This window comes from Quercus robur, chromosome 10 (genome assembly GCF_932294415.1).
Source record: "Quercus robur chromosome 10, dhQueRobu3.1, whole genome shotgun sequence".
NCBI classification, from domain to species: domain Eukaryota; kingdom Viridiplantae; phylum Streptophyta; class Magnoliopsida; order Fagales; family Fagaceae; genus Quercus; species Quercus robur.
In genome coordinates, this window is record NC_065543.1 from 8,398,660 (window position 1) to 8,409,374 (window position 10,715).

The 10,715-nt window shown below is 36.6% G+C and overlaps 1 long non-coding RNA gene across 1 annotated transcript; it reads left to right on the plus strand.

The window, feature by feature from the left end:
- The first annotated feature begins 669 nt into the window (after nt 1-669).
- Nucleotides 670-4,029, plus strand: LOC126703368 (uncharacterized). Its single transcript, XR_007648031.1, has 2 exons — nt 670-1,137; nt 3,634-4,029. It is a non-coding gene; the product is annotated as an uncharacterized LOC126703368 (long non-coding RNA).
- The last annotated feature ends 6,686 nt before the right edge of the window (nt 4,030-10,715 follow it).

The following is a 10,715-nucleotide window of genomic DNA, read 5'->3' on the forward strand; positions in this document are numbered from 1 at the left end:
AGTATAAACTTCATTACATCGATGACCATTCAAATAAAGTTTTGAGGAAATGCAACTTCAGATCTAGAGTTGTCCTCTTGCACACTTAAAAAGTTTCTAGAATTTCATTCTTTCCGAATGCACCACATCAAGCCATGGTGAATGAACTTGGATATCCTACTGTTCCAATGTTGCCCAACACGGATTTGCCATCATGCTAGTTAGTTAACAACCCTCTCAGGCATCACCCACTGAACCACAAAAAGGGCAACGACCATATCCCACAACTCCCTAGCAATGGGACAATGAAGCCACAAGTGGTCCATTGTCTCTCCGTCCCCCTTGAACATACAACACCAGCTCACCAAATAGTGTTTCACTTCCTCAGGTTATCTGCTATTAGGATTTCCCCGAAGAGGCAACTCAAAGAAAAAATGCCACTTTTGTTGGGACTTTAGGCTTCTAAATTCTTTTCTAAGGGAAGTTTGCAACTCCTGTAGGGGCTAGTGCTCTGTAATAGGATCTAACCTAGAAACCCTTTCGTATATGCGGCCTCCAACACAGCTTATCCTCTTTACAACCTCGGACCATTGTGGAATATAATCAATTCAAAATGACAGGTTCTCTTGATGGTTATTTTTTCTAATGCTTTGGACCCGTTTGGGTTTGGGGTGTGACATAAACCGCCCCCAAAAAAATCTGTTCACTGCTTTTCAAGTTTATTAGCAACTCCTGTAGGCATGGACAAAATAGACATTAAATAGATGGGTAAGCTTGAGGGAGTGCTTTTAACCAAAGTGACTCTACCATCCTTTGACATAAATAATTTTTTCCTACCGGCTACTTTAAAAAATCTTCCAACTGGCTAAACTTCTTTCCACTTGTTCCACAATAACATCCCAAGAAGAACTCACCTTAATATGGCGTTTGAGTGGTACTGGGGTGTTTGAAACAATTCTTGCTTCGTTCTCTTTATTATTGGATGACTGCATTAAGCAGTCACTCTTTTTCCTTGCTATAGGAGTTTCTTATTCGTTGACTGGTGCTGCTTGTGCAGTTGAAGACGTGCAAGCTTCTGAAATGTAGTTGAAGATATCTGTTGTTAGATTACTCTGTGGATGGTCAACTGAATCACTTTCTTTTGCTTGTAATTGAGAGGTATTTTTTTAGGGTAACTTGTGCTTTTTATTAGTTGTCTTTTAGTAATAAAACATTTATTATTATTTTTTTAAAAGCAGTACTTGCCTTAATGATGATTCAAGAGGCAAACCCTCATAGGTCATTGGAATAGCTCCCACAGAACAACCTAACAAACTAGCTAAGCTATTACATTAGGCTAACTAGCTAAGCTATCACATTACGAACTAAGCCGACCGGGACAATCTCACACTTAACCAAATTAATTTGAGGCCTAATACTGCCTCAAAACATAGCATAACACATTAGAGGTGGAAAAACTCTTCCGGATTAATGATTGATGGAATTGATTAGGGGCTTGATGTTGATGAAGAAAGGTTAGAATTTTCTTACCAATGTCAAAATAGAAGTGGCATGATATATTTATTGATCATCTATTGCAAAATTAATTATTTGTGGCCAACGTAATGTACTACACATCATCATAAACTTTAATTGTCTATTGTTTATATTGAAAACTCCTTTAAACATTGAATTTCATTTTCTTTCCATCCTTCTAAATATATATGCACTTATTTTCTACATCTTATTTTCTCTTTTAAACTTTTCTTCTCACTAATCTTAAAAAAAAAAAAAAAAAAAAAAAAAGAACAACAAAAATAAAAACAAAAACCTCTTCTTCTCCCTATTATTCCACACCTATGGTTACACTTTCTTCAACCTTTTCTTTCTCTTTTTGCCTCTTTACCTCCCCACTACTCTCTACTTCACCGCTACACTTCCTTCATTCTTTTCTATTTTTTATAATTCGACTCTTCTTCTTCCCATTTTATTTTGTATAAATATGATATCATTTCTTTCATTCAATTCATATTTTTCTCACACAAAAACTGAGTACTCTCTCTCTCTCTCTCTTTACTTTCTTTTGGTGAATTTTTGTTCTTTCTTATACTCTGATTAAGGTTGATGGTTTTGTTTTCAAATATGTGTTTTGGTATTGTGTTTTTTCAATTTCTCATTACAAAGTCTTCTTTCTTCCTTTATAGCTTTGGTTGAATTTTGGTTTGGCTTAATACTAATTATTATTATTATTTTTTTTTTTTTGGAAATAAGAATTTGAGTTTATAGCAAAACATAATCTACATGACTATGAATTTAAATATGCCTACCAATTTTTCGAATAATAAATTATTATAAAGTCTACCTTTTATTCCTTTGGTTTCATTTTAATATTGGTTAAGATAACATTGTAATTTTGTGATGAATTTTGATTATCATGATAATCTTCTTATTCCTTAAAAGATGAGAAATTCGAATAATTAATTTGAAACTTATAAAGTATAGTTGTATATTAGACAAATATAATACACTACAATAGAAATTAGAAAAATATGTACACCTTAAAAAAATTTAATCAAACAAAAATAAATAATAAAATGATATATTTGTATAGATAAAAAGATAAAAAATACTTATAAAAGATATTACACCTCATTGCATGTTATATATATATATATATATATATATATTCTCACGTATCGCGTGGGTCTGACTAGTTTCTCTTAATATTAAACACTTTTTTTAGCACATATTTGCTTCTTGACAAAGTTACAATTATAGACTGTGCAGTGCCGTGAAGAGTAATGAGTAGAGTGCTTCTTGACAAAGCTACAATTATAGATTGTGTAGTGCCATGAAGAGTAATGAGTAGAGTCTGTTTTTATGTGTTAGGAAGTCAATCTAATGCAATTAATGAAACCTAAAAATGGAATAAAGTCGACAACGCCTTCAATTGCTTGGATTTGGCTTCATGAATCATTTATTTTTTAAATTTTAAACTATTTTTGTTAATTTTCCCCCTCATTCTATGCATGGAGGGCCTTGTTAGTTGTATTGCTAGACAGCATTTCTTTCTTAAGGGCTTCAACCTTGTTTTTGGGCTTCTCGTAGCATCCGTAAACTACCGAGTTTCCTGTATTCTATGAATATCTTCGTATAACTACTTCAAATTAGTTAGTCTACAAGAAGATCAATTTAGCCCTATCCTTGCTCTTTCCTATGTTGGTCTGAGTCTCTGAGGACTTCTATTTGTAGTTAGATCATACGCTGTAGCAGGGTTCAAGTTTTATGTGTAGCTATCATTTATGTTTCTTTTTCCAACCTTTGATGCCTGTGCCGATGCCATTGTCCTGTATTATCTTTGTCAAAATTAGCTGTTCTTCTACTGTAACTTGGTGCAACACAGCTTTTTAATTGTATTCTTGTTGTATGGGCCACTGAATAAATTTTTTTTATGCTATTTTAATTTGCTGTGTGTTAGGAACATTAGAACCACCTCCATCTTCCAGTGGTGATTTTTCAATTGGACTAGATCAGCTTGCTTTAATTTCAAGCGATCACAATGTTTCAATTCTGCAGCAGTATAGATTCTAATCTTTTCTTGATATGATTTCTGTATTATCAGTACATAGATAAGTGTAATTTAACATATTAATTGCTTCCCTACCTTTACATCAGCTTAAAGGATTATCATATTTGTTAGAAACAAATTTGGAGAAGGGGATTCAAGGAGATGCAGCTGATTTAACGAAGAGGAGCATTTGGATCAAACACATACCCTAAAAAAAAGGGAGTTTTATTGGTAAATTCATTACCAATTTATATTTTTGCACTCATTTTTTTTTATTAGAGCTATTACCCTTTCTTTTGTTGAAGAAGAGAATATAAGCTACTATATTGTTTTATTTTGCTTTGTCTTAGATGTTTCTTTAATCTCTGTAACTCATGGTGCTTTTGTTTCCCTGCAAGACAATACTCTTTGTTTTTGTTGCAGTCTAGAATCATGTGAGCCACTTCCTTCTTTCTTTCTAAAAAAACAAAGCATTTTGATTAAAGCAAAAAGTTTTCTGTGCAGAGTTGGATTATTAGTAAACAAAAAACATGTTTGTGCTACATAAATTCAATATATCATAGCTAACGATTCAATGTGAGGTAAATGTTTTCCCTTCATCATAGCTGTTATGAGGGACAGATTGGTATAATGTTGTGTTAGTATAATTAATTTTAAGCCTACGGCCCTACACACTTCCGAATGCTTAAGATGGTATTAGGAGTCAGGACAGCACACCACCCATCACCAGTGACCACGACCAGCAGCTTCCTGACCCCATTGACCACGACCACAACCAAAAGAGTAGTCTTTGCTCTTGATGGTGATTGAGTGGAGTTTCCGATCTTCGAGACACTGGAAGGTGCAAGTCTTTCAATTCATGTGCTGAACCTTGATCTGGTATGTTTGGACCCCTGATCTGTATTTGTCTTAGGTTGGTTCAATTGGTTCAATTGCGCACCTACATGTATATTCATTTTTGTGCAGTCCTATCTTTTTCCAATATTTTTATTTATACCAAAAAATTAAATTAGGATTATCAGTATCTTTATTATTAGTACAAGGACTGTTATTTTGATGAGCAACAGTAAAAATTACAAGAATTTTGGCTTTTCTTTAACAAATTTCATGATCTTCTACCACACATTCTTTTAATAAGTACTTATCAACAAACTTTCTGAATATTGATTACTATTATTTTCCTTAATAACTTTCCTCCCCTGGGCAAAAAAAAAAAAAAAAATTTAATAGGTTTTTTATGGTTTGTTATTATTAACATACTTGCTACTTTTTTTGTTGTGTGATTAATTAAAATGACATGAAATATAAATTTAGAAAATTTTAATTTGAATAAAAACGTGTCCTAGAATTTCTGTAAGTTGATCATGTGCCCATCACTTGACAAACTTTCCCTCATGGACATAACAAAATCTCTTTCTCTCTCTCCCTCCCTCTCTCTCCCCTAAACCCCATCATTGCCACCATAGCCAATCACAGCCCATAGTTTTGAAAGAAAACATATATCCTTACCTTCTCAATTTTTTTCTCTATTTGCTGTATATCTCTTTGCCATTGTTTTTGTTAATGATTCCTCCAGGTACTTTTCTTTGTTAGGTTTTTTTTTTTTTTTTTTTTTTTTTTTGAGAAGAACTACGACCACACCCAAATCTATGTCCAATTTCACAACTTGCTTGGGTGTCATTTTGTGATTAGATTTCAGCACTTATACATGAAACCTACATAGGAACTTAATAAATAAATAAAATCTAGGTTATCACAAGGTAACACTTAAACATGTTATGGATTTGGGTATGGAGTTGGGTGTCCCTAGACTTTCTCTTTTCTTTTCTTTTTTTCTTTCAAGCCAAACCATGGCTTTGGATAGTACAAACATTGATCAATCCCACAAGTCATGTTACTCTCGTCAACCCAGTCCAAAAGAAAAAATCCAAGTCCAATAAGAAGAAGAAGAAGAATAATAATTTACTAAGAATTACAAGAAGGTTAGCACTTGAGGCATTTATGGCTTGAGAGAAGTCTAACAAAGTGGAGAGATATTTGATTAAATTTGACAATCTGCAAATTTTGTTTGTAAGGCTTGATTCATTTCAAGGCAAGTGGAGATTCGTCAAGCATATGACTTCAATTGCACGCCTCTATTAGATGCAAGATCAGATTTGTTTCTTCACACTTGTGTTGCACACCTTTATAAAATGTGTTAGAGATATATATTAAACATATATTAGCCCAATGTAATAGGCTCAAGCCCAGTCCTACTTGTACTAGTAGTTTAGGGTTTAGTCGTCTATATATACTCATGTTAGGGTTTATTGTAACACAGGAGATTATTGTACTACACTCTTACACAATAAAGATGTAGTCTTTAAGGGATTCCTCCGTGAATGTAGGCCATCAAGGCTGAACCACGTAACCCTTGTGTTCTCGGTGTTCCTATTCTATGCTTCTCCTTCCGCATCCACTCTAGCATACACAACATGGTATAACACAAATCACGTTGCTAATAATACTGATATTTAACATGGTATCAGAGCCAAACTTCGTTCTTGGCAGCAAACAAACATCTCTAACAAGCAAAAGAAGATTCTCATGTGTACACCACCATCAAAAGTTACACATGCTTGTCTGCTGGATCTAGATTTCATAGCATCTCGCAGTCGCCATGGCTCACTGCTGTGTCCAAATCCTCAAGCCCAAGCAATCTGTGCCTCTCCCTATCAGATATATGCACATCAAGCCTTCGCCTAATGAAACCAACAAGACATATGTGCTCCATGGCATATCGCGACCAAAACCCAGAAACTCGACCTCCAACGGCAGCCGCACATGCCCCCACCCGCGGACAATGGCTTCTGGAACGCTCACACGCGCCGCCTCAGATTCCTGACTTCCAGATCGTGTTCTTGGTACACACGCCTCCATGACGGCCTCCTCGTCCACCGATCTACAGAACCTAAGATTCCGGACCTCATCCGACCTTACACGCGCCTCCACACGTCTCCCTAGTTTCTAGCTTCTCCTTCATGCGTCGATGGAATAGCCACGCGCCGAAAACTGTGATGCTATCATCCATGACGTCATCAAATGCCACGTCAGCCTTAGCTCGTCATCAGCCACGTCAGCAGTGTTGCCTCGTCAGCACCACGTCACCTAGCTGATCGTTGACCCGGACCGACCCGACCCGGACTACCCGGATTTGACCCGTGAGCACTGACAGCTGACTTTGACCTGGACCAGTTGACTTTGACTTTTTGCATTAACCTTTGACCAAAAGTCAAAATTTCCAAAAAGGCCTATCTTGCTTAGTTTTTCGTGTAGATTCCGATTTTGGGCTCCGTTTCTGCATTTGAGACTCCAAAATTGGTCAATTGGCACATTCTTCATTGTGGTTTCTTCAAAGGCATTCTTCACAGCATCTCCAAGTGATCTTCTCATGCTTATCCAACCTCAAGCCTTCATCAAGCTTCCGTCTTGAGTTTGAGGGAGGGTGTTAGAGATATATATTAAACATATATTAGCCCAATGTAATAGGCCCAAGCCCAGTACTACTTGTACTAGTAGTCCAGGGTTTAGTCGCTTATATATACTCATGTTAGGGTTCATTGTAATACAGGAGGTTATTGTACTACACTCTTACACAATAAAGATGTAGCCCTTAAGGGATTCTTCCGTGGATGTAAGCCGTCAAGGCTGAACCACGTAACCCTTGTGTTCTCGGCGTTCCTATTCTATGCTTTTCCTTCCGCATCCACTCTAGCAAGATTAAATTTTTATGTTTAGACCTAGGTTAAATGCTTGACTTTCTTGCATCATTTTGCTGACATTGGTTTGGTTTCTTTTTTTGTTTTTGTTTTTTTTTTTTTTTTTTTGGGGTAGTATATACATGAGATGTAGCTTGTTATTCTGAGTGTGTGCAGAGAGCTGTGAATTAATTTGTATTTAACTTGGTTTGCTGGTTGAGTTAAAGAAAAACTATTTGGGTATATTTTTGGGTTTTGTCACTGTACCTCTATATCATTTTGTATTCTTTAAATTTGCTAGTGAAATTTCTTCTTATTCTCTTTGCTATCCATGAAGATGTGAAGGCACATCAGGCACATGCTACTGATGGTAAAGTTGCTAACACAGTTGGTGATAAGGCTGCTGGTAAAAGACCTATAGTATGGGTAAAATAGGAGGTAAACTACGGGTAGCATAGTGCAGTTGAGGAAGGGAGTAGTCTGCTACTATTTATGTACACGTGTGAGAGTTTGGAAGCAATTGATTGAGAGTTAGTTAGATTAATTCCACTCTCTACGGATCTGGTTACCTTTATATAAATTGGGACTTGTATCTGATTTAGTTATCAATGAGAACAGAATTTTCTTCCGTCAAATCTCTCTCTCGTTCTTCTGTGTTTTTCCTTTATTTCTTTCTTCATGCATTGCAATACTTTTCAGAAGGAAGGCTAAAAGCTAACCATGTAAATTTTTGGTGTTGTACTGTGTGTATCTCTAATTTATTTTTAAGTTCTTTTTTCTTTTTTTTTAAGGTTTTTCTAAAGACATAATATTTTCACAATCAATCTCATGCAAGAGTGACATCCAAAGGTATTTTTCTACCACAACTGGTAGAAAAATAAAGACATATATAATAAAGAACTCTGAAAAATGTATATATTGTATGATATATGATAGATTGACTCTTTTTTTTTTTTTGGAGATATATGATAGATTGACTTGGTAATTAGCTAACTAGCCTAAACCATTTTCCTGCATTTATATATGGAGGGGTGGAATCGGGATCATATATAGACCTGCCTATGTTACAGCACTTGTCAATTAATTAATTACAAAATTGGTCATAGTTGCTCAAACATTTAATAATCAAAATTATTCTTATTAAATAACCACACTGAGTCAACAAAATTTAAATAGTCTTACAAGGAACAATTTGAAAAATTAATTAAAGCGTGAAGATGCAATAACTGAAACAGTTGTACCAAGTACGTAACAGTCTCCAGATACTAAACTGGTTCACAAGCACGTGGAAATGGAAAAACTAATTTTGTCTACAGAAATTTAAAATATACTCACAAATGACCTCGCAACGATAGACAATACAATTCAAGCAATGCGACAACCTACGAAAAGGAGGGGGAAAAAGAGGGGGATGAAGAAGAAGAATCCGATGATAGAATTGGCAATGGCAAGACCCAAGGAATGCATTAACATAGCGTATGTGCCCAAAACAAATGCCAGTAACATTGCTCCCATGGCAGATATGGATAGGCACAAGGCCAGCGAGGCAAGTAGGAAAGAAAAGTCTCCAGAATCTTTGTCGAGAAACAATAGTGGCATGAATAGTTGGATAAAGGCAGCAGAACAAGATTGCACCATGGCTATGGTATTTGTAATAATAAATGCTTAGAAAGCAGTATTACTCGTCAGAACTGCAAAGCCTGGGTGTGGGCCTTCTTGACCTATGAAACCTCTAGGCATGGTAATACCTGCCGCAAAAGTCACGGTTGCAATGAGTGTGTCCACCACCAAATGGTATTGGGATGTTTCTTTCATGATAGTGGAGCTGAACTTGGCAAACCAAGCTCGTGGAGCTTGTTTAAGACCATAAAGTGCACGTCGAAGATGACAAACCTTGTTTGAGTCAACAGAGAGACCAGGAGGAGATTGCATATAGACTGCTTCACTCAAATCCCCATTAAGGAAAGCATTTTTAACATCCATCTGAAAAAGATCCCATTTACTAGCAGCAGCAACAGCTAAGAGGGCACGAACAGATGAGATACGAGCAACTGGAGCAAAAGTCTCTTCATAATCAATCCCATACTCCTGTGTAAAACCTTTTGCAACAAGACGAGCCTTGTAGCGCTCAATGGACCCATCAGAGCGAGTCTTGATCTTATAGATCCACTTACAACCAACCACAGACTGTCCAGGAGGGAGAGTAACCAGATCCCAGGTACAGTTTTTGGTTAATGCATCAAGTTCCTCTTTCATTGCAATCTGCCATAAAGGGTCAGTGGAGGCCTCACGATAGGTTTGAGGCTCGTGAAGTGTAGCAAGGGCAGTGTAACAATGATAGTCAAGTAAATGTGTAGGAATGGATCTTACCCGGGTTGAGTGGCGATGTGGAATGTCTTGTGGAGGATCTTCAGGCGGAGCAGGAGCAGGGGACCCAGGCTCAAGGTAGGGTAGCTCGTCATCAACCTGTTCATCTTCAACCTGTCTAGGAGAAGCATCAAAAATATCTGGAGAGAAGGCCAAAGAAGGATCAAAAGTATTTGTAGAAGGAACAAGAGACTCGTCTGGAAAGATTTCTAAAACAGAGGAGTTAGTCAAGGAAGAACGAAAGTGAGAGAGCTCAACAAACAATCGGTGTTCCCAAAAGACAACATTACGAGAAACACGAAGACGATGAGAGACAGGATCATAACACCTATACCCCTTTTGAGTTTCGCCATAACCAAGGAAACAACAAAGTCTAGATCGAGGCTCAAGTTTGTTGTGCTCATGAGGCTGAAGAAGAACGAAACAAGCAGATCCAAAGGATCGAAGGTGATGATAATCAGGAGGTGACCCAAAGAGACGCTCATACGGAGTCTGATTATGGATGACAGCACTTGGAATGCGATTAATCGCATGAACAGCATTAAGAGCAGCTTCACCCCAAAATGGGGCAGGAACTTTGGCAGAAAGAAGAAGAGCACGAACAGTGTCAAGAATATGACGAAGTTTTCTTTCGGCTCGACCATTTTGCTGAGAGGTACCTGGACAAGTTAGATGATGCACAGTGCCATAGGAATGTAACAAAGCTTGAAAAGCATATTGAGTATATTCAAGAGCATTATCAGAACGAAAAGTTTTGATACGTTTGGAGAATTGGGTTTCAACCATTTTGGCAAAGTTGCTGTATATTGGTAAAATTTCAGAACGAGATTTCATAGGAAATATCCAACTATAACGAGAATAATCATCAATAAAGACAACAAAATATCGAGATCCACCAATACTAGCAACAGAAGAAGGTCCCCAAACATCAGAATGAATTAACTCAAAAATACTATTAGAAATGGATTCACTGTTATTAAAAGGCAAAGATGGTTGTTTTCCTAACTGACATGAAGTACAATTAAAATTGTCTTTGGACACAGAACCCAACAGACCCCTAGAAGCTAACTGTTGTACTTGAGAAG